At 38.8% G+C, this 19,587-nt stretch overlaps 1 protein-coding gene across 1 annotated transcript in view; it reads right to left on the bottom strand.

Moving 5' to 3' along the window:
• Window positions 1–19,587, bottom strand: part of CACNG3 (calcium voltage-gated channel auxiliary subunit gamma 3) — a 72,502-nt gene that overhangs the window by 39,178 nt on the left and 13,737 nt on the right. The window lies entirely within an intron of this gene.

Below are 19,587 nucleotides of genomic sequence, written 5' to 3'. Positions count from 1 at the left end.
ATATACCATCAACCATTATGCTATTTCTTGTTACTTTTTGTATACTTTGTCGAATTACATATTTGATGTTACATATTGATATCCTCAATAATCTTTAAAAAAATGTAAAAAAGAGGGACGGTGAGAGATCAGGAGAGGATAGATAGATTTGCGTGCCATCTATGTAGAAGTGATAGTGGAAGCCAAAGGAGCTGATGAGTTTACCAAGTACAGTATAGATTGAAAACAATAGGGGACCAAGGACAGAACCTTGGGGAACACCAACAGTGAGGGGTTGCGGAGAAGAGAAATAGCTAGAGAAAGAATTATTGAAAGAATGCTAGGAGAAGTAGGAGCAGACTGAGATTACGGAGGACGAGAAGACATTTTACCACATGACAGGACTCAGGAGGCTTCGTATTTTGCATATTTCTCTTTACTAACTCCATACAGCAGTAAAGAAACACTTAGAAAAAATAACCAATCACAGGAGAGCAGGATGTACACAAGGCAATGTGACCTTATCATTTCCTCTTTCTTTACTGCTCCATCAAGCAGACAGGTCAGAGTATTACTCTCCTCCATTACTTTATGTCTCTATTGCCTCTTTGAGGTTGTTTCTGTATTATATATTTTATATACTTTGCTGTATGTTCTTGCTGTGCTTCTGTACTATGTGCAGTTGTGTTTTTTCTATGTTATTTCATAGATATGTAGATTTAATGTTATACTTATTTCATAACCTTTAGTTGTGATTAATATCACTTGTAATTTATCAGTTTTATAGGCATTTCATCCTTTGTTTTGATAAGTATTATATGTACTTTATATGTATTTAATAGATGTCATATGTATTTTATAACATGGATTTAATAGGTGTTAGTTGTAAATTGTATTATTGACTTGATAGGTTTTATGTGTAGTTATGGTAGATGTACTTTATACCATATGTATCATGACTTTTCTGGCAATTTTCCTGGCCTTCTATGCCTGGAGCATCTGGGCACCCTCTTTTCCCGCTTTTCTCCTTCCCCCCAGGGTGTCATGGGGATTCTGGGTCTGGCTGGGGCTTAACCCCTTCCCTCCCGCGGTTCCCGTCGGCTCCCACTGGCTCCCGGGCATTAACCCCTTCTTCCGGCCTATCCGTTCGACCCCTTCCTCCTACAACCCTCAGTGCCCTCGCTCTCTCAGGCTGCCCCATACCGTGCACCCGGTAATGTGCTGGATACTTTCCAACATCCACTACCTTGGTGCAGGGCAGTCTGTTGGTCGACAGAGCATGACGCGGTGGCCATCTTTGATCCCGCGTCTACCGAGACTCCAGGGACCATGTTCCCCCTCCTTTACCCTTGGTGGCCATCTATAACCTTGCGTCTCGCGAGATTATGGGCGGCCGTTTTGCTACTCTCGCCCACCACGATTTCGGCGCTCGAGAGTAACATATACCTGGGCTGTCAGTTAGCGTTGCTGCTCTCTATACCTAGACTTCTTGGTCCTATACTTCACAATACATGGATTGATAAAGTACTAGATCGGCTGCACCCTACTGCAGGTAACCACAGATTAGGCGGTCAGGTTTCACATGCACCGGGATGGACCAACTCACGTTTATCAGACAACATGTAGGCTCCTTCGATCCCCGTCTTCTTCACAGAAGATGAACCCGTCTCCCGGGGGAGACACATCTCATAGGGGTCGACTGATTTGGATATTACCACTCATCACAGTATAAGTCGAGGCACGATGGTGATCGCGCTCAGTCCGACCTGACCTCCCCGGAGGACTTATGCTTCTTATGCTTACAAGGTCTACAGTAATTCTCGAGCAGGCGAGGATCTTCTCCTGCTACATTAATGGCAAACAATTCCTCACAGAGCCGTAGGGTACTCACATCTTCTATCCCAGGAGGGTCGGCTACCTGGGGACCTGGACCCGCTTTGGGGGTTTCTTGGCAGGTCAGCAGATGATCGCAGGCTGCCGGGGACCTCTTGGGAATCTGGGAACCCAGGGATGCGACAACCCTACCCCTACATCTGGACGTCTGGTTCGGTCCTGCACCTTGATCCCTTATGTGAGGATGGAGACGGAACTGCAGCCCGTATCACTACCTGAGGATGCCCAAGGGACTAGGATCCTCTAGGATACCAACTACCCAATGTCATACATCTCCAGCTTATGAGTTGTGGAGGTCGTTCTCCTTTCACTCTATAGGACTAAACATCCTGCTGACAAACGGTCAGACTTGGTCTTGTATAATTTCCTGTTAGATGGTGTATACGTGGGCGCTCAACGGGGAAGACCTCCCCACAACGCCGAATACTGGGTCTCTCGGCACACCATAGGACTCTTATTTAGTTCTATACTCTTTTCTCAGCGTTAAAAATGCAAAATACGAAGCCTCCTGTCATGTGGTAAAATTGAAGATTATGCTAGCTTTAGTGTACTAATAATCTTAATTTTAATAATGACAGGAGGCGAGTATTTTCCCCCCCTGCTTCGCTAGCCAAATATAGAAAGTACAGATACACCTCCTAGTTGATAGGACACACTCTTAGTGGGTAATAGTTGACAACAAAAAAATTACCCTTGGACTAAATGTATAGCAGATAAGGACTCCTCCGGGTCCTCAATAGATATGGGTAATAATGGATCTACGAATTTACGCTATGTTTGTTTCTGTTATTATTGTATCGTAGATCCATTGTTACCCCCCTGCTTCGCTGCCCACCCTTTCTATTCATTTGCTTTGCAGATATCATGTGCTAAGGTAGGTTTGCCTCTCACATTGGTGCTTATATGATATGTTCGTACTTCCATTAATATGGAATCCTCATTAGAGTTCTCATTACAATTACTCAGTTATCAAATTATAGTTACTATATTCTCCAATGGGATGTTAGGTGGTACTTTAATTGGAGTTACATGTTCGTGACTATGTCTAAACCTGTCACACATTCTCTTTTCAGTATGATTCGTCTTTGAAGATAATTGGCAGTTCATGTGAAACTATTGGAGATTTTATCCTTCGGATTTGTCTCAACCCTGAACTTTTTTTCGTTGTTCGAATAGAATTCTTTGGAAGTTTGCTCCTTCGCACATGGGAACTTGGAGTTGTTTTTAGTTTTATTGTTTGCTATATATTTACTTCTGCTTGATGTCGCTTTATGAAAGACGAAATGATAAGGTCACATTGCCTTGTGTACATCCTGCTCTCCTGTGATTGGTTCTTTTTTCTATGTGTTTCTTTACTGCTGTATGGAGTTAGTAAAGAGAGATATGCAAAATACTCGCCTCCTGTCATTATTAAAATTAAGATTATTAGTACACTAAAGCTAGCATAATCTTCAATTGTTGATGATCAACAGTGTCGAAGGCAGCAGAAAGCTAAAAGAGAATTAGGAGAAAGCAGCGACTCCTAGATTTAGCATTATTTAAATCATTGGATACTTTGGTCAGGTCTATTTCAACAGAGTGATGAGCACTGAATCCAAACTGAAGCGGATCAAGCAGAGAGTTGGATTAAAGTAAATTGGTCAATCGAGCAAACATAACGCTCTCAAAGATCTTGGATGAAAACGGTAGTAGCGAGATAGGGCGGTAGTTGAATGGGGAGTTAGGGTTGAGGTTGGGCTTTTATTTCTAATCAGGCTTACTAGTTTTAGTGAAAAAAACACTTTTGTATTATAAATGTTACTTATAGTGCAATCATTTTCTTTAATTCTGAGCAGTTAATATTTTATGATTCCTGGTACCATAGCACGATAGAAGGAATGCCTGAGACCTCATACATTTGTGCAGCATTTCTGTGCAGGTACCTTTGCACGCACGAGCACACCTGGAGCACTTTCATTTTTAGGGAGTGTGGCTGGAGTTGTGAACAAGGGGTGGGGATACTTCAGATGATATCAGGTGACTTAATGACCTATCAATGACATTTTATGTAACTGAAAATACAACAAAATAGGATCAAACTGCCAAAGTACCAAAATCTGAGACTTAAAAAAGGAAAAAGGTATCTGAGTCCAAAATAGGGACTTACCCTCTAATATAGGGACACCTTGGAAATATGGATCGATCATGCTTAGACATAAGAAAAGGAAAATATAAACCCATCTATTCTTTAATAATCAATTGCTATTTTCCAGCACTTCAGTTGTCAAGGGCAAAAGTGGAACTTTTCTGCCTCTCACCCCCTTCCTTATCTGGCCGCTAGGATCCAAGGATGCCTGGACACCTATAGTCGCTGTATTTACATATGGTGAATAATGGTGGGAGAGGACAGCAAGGGAAGGGTGCGTTATATTCTAACGCCACCCGTCATCCCAGGACTTGCCTATTTACCCAAATATTTCTGCATAGCAATAAGCTCATTCATCATTAAGAGAGGGAAAGGCCACAATATATTAAATGGCAAAGTCTATCTCTGCCACTGAACTCACAGAGAGAGAGAATATGTTTTTAAAAAGTGCAAAACAATTTTTAACAAATAATTTCTCCTTTTTCAAGTAAACATATACCGATCAAATAGCAAATTCCTAGTAGATTGCATAACGGAGAAATGTTTAATGCTCATGTTTTGATTCACTATTTATATTTGCTATTTTCATTTTGATGGTTAAAGCCCAAGTAAGAAACTTTGATGGAACGTTCATTATTGCAACTTTTTTTTTATTTTCAAACACATTTCATTTTACTGATTAGTTTTTCAAAAGCAACAGCTTAGTACATATCAATGATCACCTCCCTCCCCCCCCCCCCCCGCCCAAAAAAACAACAACAGATGCCCTCAGGGTGTTTTTCTGCATAGAGGTGCAAACATATTGTTACCATATTAAGGAAAACAGCCAAAATGGTAAACATGGTATCTGTACTGGTTAACTGGACTTCTTGGAGACTAAGTGGCACTGTTTTTGCATGCCCTATCAGCATTAAAAACTTGCTCTCTGGAGCATTTGTTAGCCAACAAATGTACGATCTTTGCCAAATTTTTGATGTCTCTGTAAATTATGTTTGTCTGTGTAACTATGGAAACTGTTAGATTTTTTTTTTTTCAACTTTATGTTCTCCCTGGATAGCTGGGGTTTACATCTAAGAGTTAGAAAGATAACAAGGATAAACTTGTGCCCTTGCACTGTTGAGGTACAACGAGGATTGTCTGTTGTTGTCTCCCCGAACAAAAAGCGCAGGGCATTCTCTTTGACAGTGCACAAATCGAACACTTCAAAGGAGACCGGTAACATTCTTTGCCTACAAAAAAGAAGCAACATTGTAAAACGAGGCTCCTGCTTTTCTTGAAGAGGGGTGCGAGTTAACACTGCATCCTTAATGATTGTCAGTCTCCATGGCAACCAATAGCATCCAACACTGGGGCACACTTGTGTGTATTTTTCGCACGCACAGATTAATACCAACGCTCACACATATTAGAGCAGGGAGAGCACACATTTTAAAAAGCAAAAGTAGAGGTTACATTAACCAGGACATGACAGCAGAAAAATAAAATGGGTTTATCAAGAGGAAATATCAATAATTCTGAACGTTAGCCAGTTTTATGCTTGAGAGGCCAAGAATTAACCAGTGACCTTCACGGTGAAGTAGGAGGATATGCAGCATGTGTGCTCGGGTGCTCGGGTTTCCACAACGCCATGTTAATAATGAATGCCCACCTCTCAAAATCAATACATACGGCAGGGACCAGCTTGTTAAAATAATATAGTGCTAAAGTAGATTTTTTTTAATGTGTTTGTCATTTAAATAGAGATCCAGCAACTTTAAATAATTATTCTACAAAATTTAGAAGAGACACGGGGCTCAGTTTTTTTGCACCTTTTGATCTGCCAGTTTACATTTTTTTTTTGGGGGGGGGGCCATAAAATGTCTAACTTGGGGGAAGGGACAATGACTCACACAGAGTCTAGTGGTAGCGCCGTCCCTTATTGCTGGTATGAATTGTTATGGCTACAAGGAAGTATGTAATCTTTGTCTTAACCACACCTCCAGTGGTGGCAGAGCTATGGGAAGCCAGGGACCGTCCTTCTGTGTTAGACTGCTTGAAAATGGTTTAACAATGGATAGAGGGACAGCGCCAGGGGACACCAGGGACTATAAACACTTCAGTGAAAAGAAATAGTTATAGTGCATAGAGAGGCCCCTTTAAGGTTGTGTGTTCAATGACAAAGACATTTTGAACTTTATCATGTGAAGCTGATTTCTTTTAACGTATGTTAATAATGTAGCAATTGACATGACAACCCAGTTCAGTCCAGGCGCAAACAGAGCTCACGTTGCCTCTCTGAACGCAAGTAGTCCAGTTGACTTAGAACAGTTTGACTTCTTACCTGGGATCTGCTTAGCATCGCTCCCAGCAGTCACCACGTCCACCTCTCTAGATAGAAGCTCTGTATCTGCTATATAGCAGGAGCTTTCAGGTCGCTGGCGTCTGAGAGGAGGTGAGAGTGGTACCTTGTGTACCCAGGGTAAAAAGTCAATGTCAAACAGTTTGACCACTTACAGTGGGGGAGACGCAAGGTCATTCCTGACACCATAACCCCTGCAACGTTTGGAACGTTCCTTTAAAAATTCTAAGATGCGATGACTCATTATGAAGTACATCTTACACAAAACGCATAACATGTCTAGTGAGATTTAGATATGATTGCGTATTTCAATAACTAAAAGCTCCGTCTTTGTGTTTATTTTGTAATAAATCGTATTCTCTGTTCTGCATACTTGATTAACAATTAAATACTGATCTGCATGCTAATTTATTTATGCTGCTCGCTATAATAACATTATCACTATTGAGAAACATGGTTTGGTACACTTTTGTTGTGGGCAGTTTTTATTAATTTGTTTTTTTAATTAATTAGTGTGCTGAAGTACGGCTATATGCATTGATACAAGTCATCTACATCTTGAAACAGTAAATTGAGTGCATTAAAAGACTAGAAGGTTATAGCAATAAAAAAATCTGGTTTCAGGTCGAAACGTTGCAATAAACTGCCTGGAAGTGATCACAGTGAGTGCCTGAGATTTTTTTCATTAATACAGATTGTTTGGGATTTGCTGACCGATGCTCAGTGCACCCTGTGTTAAACCTTGTTATTGAGTGCAACCCTCCTTTTCTCATTACTACATAGAAGGTTATAGCAAACATCCCAGTTAATGACTCAATCAGTATTCAGTTCAGGATGGTCATATAACCTCATCTGGGCAAGCCAGAGATATGCAAGATAGGAAATCAGAGCTCACAGTCCTCCTCTACCCCGAGCTGGAGTCTTCAAGGTCACAGGAATGCATCTCTTAAGGGCAGATTCCGGGGGTTTCATAAGTCCTGATGGCATAGGAGGCCTGGCCACAGAGATTGCCACTCATTGGCAGGCTGTGTTTGAGCTAGGCTGGAGGCTAATTGCTATGATTGCCCTTTCTTAGGGGAAGATGGAGACGTCAAACAATACTGCCGGCCAGTGTACAGACCTTAACGGTATTGGATCATTTGGTTCCAGAGAGTCTGATAGAGCGGATCTTGGAAAATTTAGAATATCAAATTATCAATAGATCTACTACTGGTTAGAGACACCACATCAGGGATAACCATGGAACTCAGCAATCAGGACATTTATCAGGCCTCCAACTTCTGCTCGAAGGGCCCTTACTTCACTTGGAGCATCACTTTAATGTTTTAGAACAGGATTTTTATTTTGTCCTTACAAAAGAGGCACATTTTCCTGTCTCATGATTTTTAGTTAATCTCTGCTTGGTAAAGTCTCCTGTTGAATACTCACTGTCTGAGATGTATTCCAGTGTTGCAGTTGGAGCCATCTTAAATGGCAAGGCCTACAGTTGTTTGACCGTAGACACCTCAAATCCAGGTTCCTTGGGTTTATCACTTCCATTAGAGTCACAGATATAGATAAGAGAAGGATTTGTAATCAGACACAAACAAAACGATAAATAGATAAACTAAGACTCAGAGACGAATACTGACTGAGAGTCAGGTACCGATAAAAGGTCATTTGGAGACACAGAGAGAAAGGGAGACCAAGAGACAGAAAAGAGAGAGAAGGGGATTGAGTGTTAGATAGAGACAGCATAAAAGAGAGAAAGAACATAGAGACAGATTAGAAGAGATTGAGTGACAGTTACAGAGATAGGTAAGTGGGTAGCGGTAGTTAGATGTTAATAAAGCACTAACAGAGGTGATCGAGGAGAGAGGCAGGTTGCGCCAAAACAACTATATACTTATAATACTTATAGATTATACATTTTTTGATACTTAATAAATGAATAATAAATCATTTTAAATTCACAAAAGATAGTTCTTGTTGAATGGTGAATCGTTGAACAAGAGGCCGTCTGCTGGCTCAAAATGTATTTGCTTAAAGCAATATAGTCTCTTGTTGTAGGATATTGTAGATAGGCTCAAACAGGATCTATATTGGAACCTCGATATTTCTTGTGGGATTTTCAAACCATGCGCATCATATATGAAATACAAAAGAAAATAGGACCCAATAGTGCAAATCGGTTGAAATAATCTAGGTGTATGTATAAAAGCGGGATAAAATACACTCACAAACAAGGAGCTTCCAATTTAGCTCTTAGTAAAGGCTTAGAGCAATATGATCCCCGCTCACGGATATAGCTGGAAAGGGGTATTCCTCCATATTTTTCAATGGATATATAAAATATAAAATAAGACAAATAGTGCTTTCTGTTGAAATGTGAAATACACTCAATAAGTAAAAATAAAATTTACTCACATTTAGGGGAGCATATATATGCTCGTTGGTAACAGCTTGGGTGGTGCAATCCCCACCTGGGATGTGTGAGTAAATATGATGCAGTAGTGGCAGTGGGTATTCTTAATTGAGGTAGGATGATAAAGGTTAAAACCAATATACCATAGAAAAATAAAATAAAATAGAATGCAGGACCAATAATAATAGTAATAATAATAATAATAATAATATAAGAATAAATTGAATGGTAAAATTACATTTAATTAAAAATTAAAATATTACCCAACAAATATAAAACACTTGGCAGTCTTTAAAATCACCCAAATGGCTTTTTCAAGTGATGATGTGAAGTGATGATCATCACTTGAAAAAGTTTTTTGCTTTCACTAACAGAGGTGAACTGAGAGGGGGGCAGGGATAAAACAGGGAAAGAGAGCCTTATAGGCAGACAAAGGGCACCAACCGGGTAACATACACGGAGAGATAAGAAAAGTGAATGAGACAGAGAAATAAGAGATGCTCAAACAGACAGATAAGAGATAAAGGGGGATTGTGCGACAGAGTTAAGGGCTGTTCCCCCACCGAGCCTCATGCTAGCATTACAGGCGGCATGCCCTGCATTGCCCAGAGCAAGGAGTGCCACCAGTCTGTGTGACAAGGGGTGAGCCCATTCTAGTTTAAATCTACTGACAATACTATGGGCTCACTTGCAGGACCCAACGCCAATTACTATCTGCTCTGCTTCTGTGCGTGTACCGTACCCATGTGTATTGTGTGTATTAGAAGCTGTTTTGTCTGTTTCGTTGTTGGTCTGTTTGTTTTTGTCTTTGTTTTTATGTTTATGTTCAGTTACATACGGAAATCCCTGTCCTGCTGCTGCCTTCTAGATTTCAACCTCTGGGTTAGCAATGCATTACTAAGTACTCTGAATAACCCAGTTCTCCATCTGCAGTCATACACGTTGCCTTTACAGCATGATTCGCCCTGGGGTTATTTTTTTTTAATCCTCTAATGTGGCTGAATCATTTAAAGGTCACAATTCCGAAACAAGGAGATTTGCTTTAATGCGCCTGCTTCACAGAACTATCACACTGATGTGACAGGAGGTCACAATAGAAGAAGCGCACACCCAGCCCTGCATACCCAACAATCCCTGACATGCCCCCATAAATTGAGAGAGCATCGTGGGGGTAGTGTAGTGATGTGCGTGGGCATAATACACAACATGATCATGGGGACAGTCACACAGATTAGCAGCCATTGTTTAAATCCGAGTTAGGCAATCTTAAATGCTTTTTTATTTTTTTATTGGAACTGAACTACGATTACTCTCAGCCAACCTTAATTTAAATACAGATAAACTAGTCTAACTGCTCATTATCTTTACAGCGCAATTTGCTGCCAGTATGCGTCAATAGTGTATGATGTTACTCTCTGTAAATGGATATAAACTCATGGTATGGGCTGATGGCAATAAGGTCTAGTCTTCAATGGGCCTCATTCTGTAACCTACAGCTAAATAAGTCCATCTGTTCTGGTTCCAAATTTCTATATCTCTCCTTTACTAGTTTAAATCTCTTTCTGTTAAAGCATTTATTAAATATCATACCATTACAACATATTGTCTACATATCTTGATAATTTTTTCTTCATATCTGAAAAAAAACTAATACAAAACTTTCACTGGAAAAATATATATAAAATATCTAAGGTTTGAAATTCTTGCATTAATAAAAAAAAAAACACTTTTCTAAGCAATGTATTTTTATAGGTATATTATTAAAATTAAATAGATTCATCTGCTATTCATAGAGACAAACAGAGTGCCATTAACAGGGATTAGATAATAGCAATATATCAGGTGCAGTGACCATGTTTGCAGGTGGGAAAACCTGCTTTGTATCGCCGGTATCTCCATAAAAAAGGGTTATTCACTAAAAAGGAAATTTAAAGTTAATTTTAAATACAAGACTAAAATAGCTGAGTTGGAAAAATTCTCAGCAGTTGGAAAAAAGTCAGCTATGCTCCCAGTTTGGCTACTTTGGTCTTAAATTTTAAATTCACTTGGAATTCTCCCTTTATTGAATAACCCTGTAAGTTACAACCTAATGACAAGCTGTGTACCCCATTCTGTTGATGCTCAACTAACTGTACTCTCAACTACTTTTTTCTTTAACTGCTTTATAATGTTTTGATCATTTTTTTTTCCGGTCTACATGCAATAGATAATTCAGTCTGTGCAATCTCTTGGGAATGCATCTCCTGCAGGCGAAGGGATACAGCTGAAAACTTTTAATTATATATGTCACATACAGTCATACGAAGCAAGCGTATCTTGTGTGTTCCAAGAAATAATGCTAAAGAAAAAAAATAAAAATTATTGTTAAAATAGTGCTCATTGGGGGATACAATTAATAGCACACATTCAAAGAACACTTGCCTTGCATGTTTTTATTCTGCCTTCATCGCAAACTGAAAACTTTGTCAAGTGTCCTTTAGCTGTAACGGTCTTCTATGATAATTGTCATACGGTAGAAGGTTGTACACTGTGAGTCATTCACAAGTGAGTTTTAATAACCCAACTGCTGTTTTTTTTTTTTTTAAATCTCAAATATTTTATTTTAGAATTTCAATTTTATGCCTGGTTGTCGTGGCACAGCCAGGGCATATCATGCAAATTAATTGAACCCTCACAGTGCTAAATGGTTAAGCATACGTGCACACACATATTACGGATGTAACGCGCAAGCGTGCATGCACGTTTTGGGCATTTTTCTACAGATGCTAACCGCACATAAGTATTATTGGACAATGATATTGCCACTGTTTCAAACATCATGGTCTACGAGGCAATAACAGACATTAGTGATGTGGAGCTGGGAAATGAAAAAAACCTCTGTTGTCTTATAAACTAAGTGGCACTGGCAATGTCCATAATAACCTATTCATCTAAGCTACAGCATATGAAAGGATACTTTAGAATGATAGTTCCACTTTAATAGCCATGGAAGAAACCAAGCCAGCTTTGTGCACAGTCTCTCATAATCATTGGTTGTGACAAGGCAGATCTAAGGGTTAATGATCAAAGAAATGAGGAATACAGAGCTATCAGTGAGGGAATCAGTGAGTGAAGGCACAGAGCAGTGCTTGTACGGGAATGTGCTGTCAGATACAGTAACAGGCAGTTAGAATGTTCTTCATCGTTTGATTCAGCTGCCTCTAGCTCCCCACTAGCATTAGTCTGTGGGCCACATGCTGGCATCATGCAAATGCTCCATAGTGACACGTGTATTACCCACTAATAACACGCTTGCGTGAGCAGAAAACTAGATTGGGGTCTAGGAAACACTTTGCGTAAGAGCCGAGCAAATATCGCCATTAAAAAAAGACTTACGCATGATTGATCAATGCTGTGATTTTTTTAGTTTAGTTTTTTGCCTTTTAGTGTCCGAATGGATATTTTACATATTGTAAGAAGGATGATCATCTCAAAAGTAAAATGGTGAAAGGGGCAATATGTGTTTAATGTTTTATTTTATTTTGAAGGCTCTGTTTTGATTTAAAGATTACAGTTTCTTTAGTCTGTTAGGGAAGCAGCATAGCACATAATATCACACATTCAAGGTGTGCGTCTTCTAAGTGCGTTTCTTTTTTATTTTAAATCCATATTAAAAGTGTATGATAAAAGGTCAGGAAGTGGACGGAGATGTATGGTCAGAAGAGGGATTGTCATCTCAGCCAATTAATGCTGTCCAAACTTGAACAAAATTGATATTGTTAAAGGGACACTTCCCTTGGACATGGAGTGGATGTTCAGGGCCAGAGCAATCATGTGCTGGCTTGAAGACTTTGGGGTTAAACTGTTCATAACAATATGACCCCTTCAGGTAAACCGGCACCAGGGGCCCCCTTCCACCATAACAAGTTTATTCCAATAAAGATGTGATGATGCACAGAGTTGTCCTTTACTAGGTTAGTGTAATTACAAAACAGCTGTATACAGAGCATGGGATCAGGTCATGGGTTTGACACAGAACTAAGGGACAAAGCCGGGGCATGCTCGTACCCTGGTCACTACAATGGGCTGCAGTGGTTATGAAGTTTGGAGCGCTTCTTTGAGTCAATAACTCTGCTAAATGTGCTTCCTGGTTTATCTTTGTACTAAGGGGTTAGCCATCTTTAAGCCAATTTGTGGTTGGAAGCACTGCTTATTCTTTTTATCCCCTAAGACCATGCTCAATTTGAATTACTGACTAGTCACAGAGTGCAATTTTAGGACAGCACTTGCACAATATATCAGGATTTATAAACATGCACTAGGTCTTGATTTCCTGCATACCGCTAGTTCAGACAAAACTGTGCCTCTCTCCAAAGAGGACTTAGAGATGGCTACTCTAACTGAGCAAGAAAAAGCAAAGAATGGACTTAAAAGAGCCTATTTACTCATGTACATTACAAAATAACACAAGCTGGGGTTATATAACTTATAATACATGGATGTTTTTAATTTGAACCATTCTACAAAATGATGGCAATTTTTTATTTAAATTTGAATTATTCTCACATGTGATAAATTACCCTTTAAAATAAACATACATGAGTATAACTATAAACCCTTTAAAATATAACTATCTTATTAAAAGAAAAGCCTTTGTGGTCCTTCTTAAACTGTAAAACTGTATAGAAATTTCCTTCTGCTGCAAATTAGCATACAATTTCCTACTGAATTTATGTATCTGTGGCATTAACAAACCTAACATGCCTTCAGGGTATTTTGTGAGAGTGCAACATTTCACCAGAATCTATCAAAACTCTTTCTCTCTGCCAATTTTCTGAAACGAAGCCGAGTTTAATATGTCTACCACGACACAAGTCTTTCTGTCTATCCTACCTTTGCCAGAACTATAACAGTCGCAGTAACTTGTGCCGGCACCAGCTATGTTTTTATACCTTAGGGTGCGAAAATTAGAAGATACAGAGAAGACATAGTCCTCTTATCTGTGTTTCCCCTGTGCCAATCTCATCAACGGAGAAATGTATACCTATCTTGGCACAGACTTTACCTACCATGGCATAGGCAATTACTGGGTATTATGTCCTATCAGTGCATCCCTGCAGAGAAAACAGTAAACGGAGGGCATATCTGTCTAAATCGGGGTTGTAGACCACGGGCGATGCCGACTTCTCCTCAATACGGGATGGTAGTGCCACTGAAATGCCACATTTCCAGTAATTGGTGCTCTGCAGGGATTGGTCACAAGAGGACATAGTCTTAAGTTAGAGGGGCAAAGGTTTAAAAATAATTTCAGGAAGTACTACTTTACCGAGAGGGTAGTGGATGCATGGAATAGCCTTCCAGCTGAAGTGGTAGAGGTGAACACAGTGAAGGGGTTTAAGCATGCGTGGGATAGGCATAAGGCTATCCTAACTATAAGATAAGGCCAGGGACTAATGAAAGTATTTAGAAAATTGGGCAGACTAGATGTGCCGAGTGGTTCTTATCTGCCGTCACATTCCATTTTTTCATGTATTCATTCACTGCCCGAGTTAGTTCAAACCGTATATTACATATATAATATATGTTTCATGTAAATTACCTGTCACGGGTCAATATATCACAGTGTATGACCAAGCGGGGGTTAATGCATTGTAGCAATAGGCATAGTCTAAATGCCATCGGCAAATTTCACAGCCTACAGTCCACATGTAATTAGACTGCTCCTGCAGATGTATCTTGCTATTGTGAATAGCGTTGGAGGTGATGAGATCCTTATGATCATTTTGATCGGTAACATTTCTATAAAGCTCTTTGCTGATGATGGAACGAAGGGTGATTGAGGGCTGAATGCTCAGACAAAGATTATATGCTGCTTCAAAATGGACTGCTGCCCTCTCCCTGACACAGAATCCGATTTCAGCGTGGACCTTTTATGAAGAGACAAAATGGTGTCTATTCCAGGTTTCACTTGTTGTATGAGCTTTTTTTGTAAGAAGATGCTTTTCAAATGAACTTCTGGTCATATTGCTGTATTTTATCATCTTAGCCCAAAGCTTGAAAGTGACTTGCCATCTGTGGCATCTTTGCAAAATAAAATAGCTCTGTTGTGTGCGTTTAATTTTTATAAAATATGCATCATTAAAAAGTAATAATTGGATACAAAACCGTACATTTTAGGCTGCAGTTCCCATGTTTTCTGTCATAACATTTAAAAATAAAAAATTGTTTGACAAACACCCCCCCCCCCTACCCCACCCCCAAAAACAAAATAAGGCCTAGTAACATAAAAATGATTTAATCATAATTTTACGTGAGTCATTCACCGCTTGTGAAATAAGCTAACAGTATTTGAAACTACACATAAAGAGTAGCCACTTGTGAAGGAGTCAAGAGAACCAAGGGACGTATTAAAGAAATGTGTAGAGCTCTACGCAAGAGAGCATAAAGTGCTCCCAGACCATTTATTAAATAGTTCTACATTTTATTTGTTTAACAGTGAAAAATAACTTCAAACTAACTCAACAGTTTTTAAAGAATAAATGGATAACGTAGGATGGAGACTGTTGAACTTTCTGTTGGCACAAACAATTTTGCCGTATACTAAACAGAACACTTGAAAGGGACATCAGGAGCAATTATATGTCTTACAAAAAGTACTAAGAAGCAACCATGAAGGAATAGTGATCTGTTGTTTGCCCAGCATGTGCCTTGAAAGACTCTGCTGAGAGGTCCTTGTCCTCCCCTTTAATATAATTTTGCATTTTAATGAGATCTTATGATCAAGAGCCTCTTTTGCAGTATAAATAAACTCACTGTGAAAAGATGATCTTAATAATTCAATGACAGCCTGTTCTCTGTAGCGATAGGGACAGGAAAGAGCCCTGATCACTTCTACCAAAACAATAATTAAGTATACTCTAATAAGACATCTTTTTTGAGAGCATCAATTTAAATTCTAAATTCTTTCATTCATTCGTGTACATTCATTCGTGCAAGCTATAAGTTGAAAGTTTGTGTTTTTTTTTATCACAAACACACAACTTTCCTTTTATCCCTATGTGCGCTGTAGTGGTTATGGTGTCAGAAGTACGCCAGCACCCCCCAATGCAACTAGTCAAACTATTTTCTATTGGTTTGACTTGTGACTCTTAGTTTGTAGCAACTCTCAGCACTTTTTCTTTATACAAGTTTTGGCTCCAAGAACAAACATTTTTTCCTACTTCATTCAATATGCACAATATTGTTAACCTCAAGACTGTAGTAGATGCTTTAGGAAAACCTAAACAGATCACATGTACTGCGAACAGTAGATTTTATTCAAGTCCTCATAGTACAATATTAAAGTAGTACGGCATGATCTATCAGACGTTTCATCTTAGCATTTCCATTTAGTCATAAGCGACAGCACACTGGTGATACAATGTTTCTGAACTACTTTTTACTGCCGTGCCTATTTTTAATTTTTTTTAATAAGGCAATGTATAGATTATAGATATATATATATATATTTAATATAAAACAACGCAACCAGAACATTCACAATTAATTAAGACAGATTTTACAAAGACATTAAACCACTTTGATTTATACTTATGATATTAGGGACCCTGTAGCCCTAGTTATTCATTTTGATATGTTTTGATAATAGTTTTGATATGTTGTGTTTTACTGGCCTTGTATATATTCTATGAAGTGTGTATAAGTCTTCAAGTCCTGTCAAAAATAATATTTCTCACTGTTTCATATCCTTATATTTATGGGTGCCGCCATTTTACCAATGGCTATAATTAGAATAATTTAATGCCAACTATGCCACTGGAAGAATGCCAATATATATATATATATATATACACTGTAGTTCATGAACAGATAAGGGTCTGAGTTTGGCATCCTATCACTACACTCTGTAGTGCTCTGTCGTCCTTCTGGATTTGTAGAATTTTCAAAGCACCTTGCACACACACTTTTTCGGGGAGTACTCCCACTAGGGTGCTATAAAACATTTTTAGATACTGTTATGGCTCCCCTGAGCCTTTGTCAAGACTTGACAAAGGCTCAGGGGAGCCAAAACATTATCTAAAAATGTTAACAAAGACTTGACAAAGGCTCGAAGCCGAAACGTTGTCTACATTTTTGTACTCCACAATGAAGTCTCTCTACTGAAGAAACTGCCGGTTGTGCCCAAACCTACTTTTTTTGTTCTTCTGGAGTTGTCAGACACATTAACTTCTACCAAAATTGTGAAGTAAACCAATTTGGAGGACTAGTCATAAAATACACGGCTGAAATAAGCTTTCTTCTTTTGAGAAATAAAAGTGCTCATTAGTAAGTCCAATAAAAGTGTGTAGCATAAAATGAACCTCCTATCTTGTAATACATTTGATATTTGAGTTTTTCTGATGAACTAGTCGTGCAAATCAAGGTAAAATGGCTGCTCTCGCAGGCTAAGCAACGGTTACTAAATCCCCTTCATACAGCATGATAAACATTTAGAATTGTTTTGGAGACTGATATTGCAGTAAAACAATTGAAAGACACACTTTATAAAGAAAAAATATATTATTTTATTGTCTTTATTTGTATTTAAAATTTTGCAGTGCCCTATAGAGTAATATAGAAAATAAATGTACTTTTGGTTAAAATATTGCCTCTTCCTATGTAAATCCCAGCCGGCTCTTGGCTGCATTGGTGCTGTTTTTCACTAGGGCACCTTCTGCGTCTTTTGATTAGTCATAAAAATATTTCACGAGTAAATCTAAAGAAACAAACCCTGTGAAACATAAACCTTTAGCTGCCACGCTTCTGCCAACAGGCTATCACAACATATGGCTGGAGTTTCAAGAAACCAATTAGATTCTGTTTTAAAAAATTATTTTACAAGACAATTTTACTGGCATGCAGCATGTTCGGCAGCTTTAATGAGCACTTAGACTTTCTCGGGTACAAGACAGTACAGAGGTTTGATCTTAGCGCTTCCAACTGATCAAAAGCGACAGCAAACCGGTGATACAATGTTTCGGGACTACTTTTTACTGCCGTGGCCTATTTCTCTCTTTTTTTTATAAATAAGGCTACGCAAAAATTATTGTTTTTTTTTTTTTATGTAAAACAACGCGACAAGAACATCCACAATGAATTAAGAGGTAAATTCTTCAGAGTACGTCCGTGTCTTGAAAAGAGTTTGTACAAAGGCACATAAATCTTTAAGGGGTGAGCGCTACGTTTACCATTTGAATGCCAAAGATTTGATAAATGCATCTGTGACTTCTTCATTGATCAAAAGGTTGAGCTAAATTAGCATTTTTTGATTACTCAGAAGCTCATTTTGTAAAAATTATAAATATGTGCTATGATCCCTTTAATCCTTATTATGTATGTAGATATTAACTCTGATTTTTGAATCCGAAATTTGTGTTTTTTTTCTGTGTTGAGCCAATTGATAATGACCCAGGTCCTGATGATTTTCCATCCATTACAAACATTTGATATTAATACATTTATGTACACATACAATTCCATGTATATGCTCCTAGCACACATACCCTCGTCACTTTTAGATCTCGAGAAAACAAAACATTGCAGACATTATGGGTGAGGCGGAACTGTGGAAATAGGTTGGGCCAGAATTGAACTGTGCGCATGTGTTGACCACAGGACCAATTGTCTACATCTTGGCCAGTGTCTAGTGTGCTGCATGGAAAGTTTGTTGTCTGTCCTGGTCTTGCACCCAACCTACCTCAGCCTACCTCCTTTTCTTTCCATGCCCTCTTTGTAAATATCGCATGAGGAAATACACAACACATAACGAATGAGCTACTGCAGGGCTCAACATTTGCAATTGCCACTAGCCTTTGGGGAGTGAAAATGTAGCCCTGATGAGTAGATGTTCAATCCTGGCGAATTGCCATGGACCCTCCTGACTTTTAGTGTATGGCTAGTAGTGTAGGTCTTTAAATTTAAAGCCTCGGGTTACAAAGACCTTCAGCTTATTCTGCACAATGTTCTATGCACTATTATAGCATAATGGCCATCCAGTAAGCCATGGCAGTCTCTGGCCAATGCCATCCTGCTACTTAACCATTTCTACCTGCTTATCTTATAGACCGTTTGGACTTGCCTTTAGACTTCACCTTATGGATCATATGTTGACTTGTTTGCTGGAGAATAATCCTTAATGCTTAAGTACAGTTTTACATATCTTCCTCTCTGTGCTGCAATGAAAGTATGGATTCAGCACATTTCATAATATATTCGTTAATGGATTGTAGATGTTTTAACTTGTAGTGAAAATTTCCACCCTGGCTCGTTGTGTAGATATACATCAGCCGTGACTCTTTCCATTGAAGGGTTGTACCATGCATCTACCACCTATCCTTCCCCAGTTAGACTAGTTCAATTATGTTAACCTGGCTCTGTAACTTGATGAGGGAGCTCTAACTTAGCTTATACCTGTTCTCCCCCCCACATAGAATGCACAAAGGTACCCCTTGTATCTTTAAAGCTAGCCAATGCACGCTCTTCATATGATCACAGCCTTACGATTAGGCAACAGTGCCTTAAAGCTCCATTCCTTAGGTATTGAAGGTTTCCCAGTTTATTAAACTTCCCGTAGGTGCCTTACAAGAGCTTTTGTTTAATGGTGCTATACCACTCAGCCACAAGGTGCATGAAGACCATCACCCGTATCCCTCCAGCTAAAATCTTATTAGCTGAACTATAGGAGAGACTGGGTTAACAAAAAATTCAAATGAGTAGGTTCAGCTATGTGATGCATGTCCAGCTTCTTTGATAATAATGTTTATATGCAACTCACGTAAATGTTGTACTTTCTGCTATAACTCACAAAAATAAGGAATGTAAAATTTTTTT

This window comes from Pelobates fuscus, chromosome 8 (genome assembly GCF_036172605.1).
Source record: "Pelobates fuscus isolate aPelFus1 chromosome 8, aPelFus1.pri, whole genome shotgun sequence".
In the NCBI taxonomy this organism is placed as follows: domain Eukaryota; kingdom Metazoa; phylum Chordata; class Amphibia; order Anura; family Pelobatidae; genus Pelobates; species Pelobates fuscus.
The sequence above is the reverse complement of the archived record's forward strand: the minus strand, read 5'-3'. Positions and strand labels throughout refer to the sequence as shown.